This window comes from Chaetura pelagica, unplaced genomic scaffold, assembly GCF_000747805.2.
Source record: "Chaetura pelagica isolate M959 unplaced genomic scaffold, ChaPel_1.0 scaffold69, whole genome shotgun sequence".
NCBI classification, from domain to species: domain Eukaryota; kingdom Metazoa; phylum Chordata; class Aves; order Apodiformes; family Apodidae; genus Chaetura; species Chaetura pelagica.
Window position 1 is genome coordinate 8,603,729 of NW_009970724.1, and position 421 is coordinate 8,604,149.

Consider the following 421-nt stretch of genomic DNA (forward strand, 5'->3'; position numbering starts at 1 on the left):
ACTTGACCTGTTTGTCCCCGTATATGTAGATATATGTATACATGCAGGTATATGTTCTTACTTTATTTCATCAAATATTAACTAATCGGTGGCTTATTTTAGGAACAGCATTCATTTGGGTTTTAGTTGGCTTAATATATTGATTATTTACTGTTCAATCAATTGTGAGAATTTTCCCTGGAAAATGAAGGGAACTAATATTCTATAACATTTTCGTAACTGGTGTTTTAAGATCGAATTACTGATCATTCAGTTCTAAGAATCCCTTTGCTGTCGGGGCTGCTCGGGCAGCTGGCGAAGGAAGGCTTTGGCAGCGCTGGCAAGTTCCGTGCTGGCAGCAATCTAGGAATTCCTTCTAGGGCTGTGTCTGACCCGCCCGGAGGCCCGCCCAGCCGCCCGCAGCCCGGCACGCAGGGAGCCC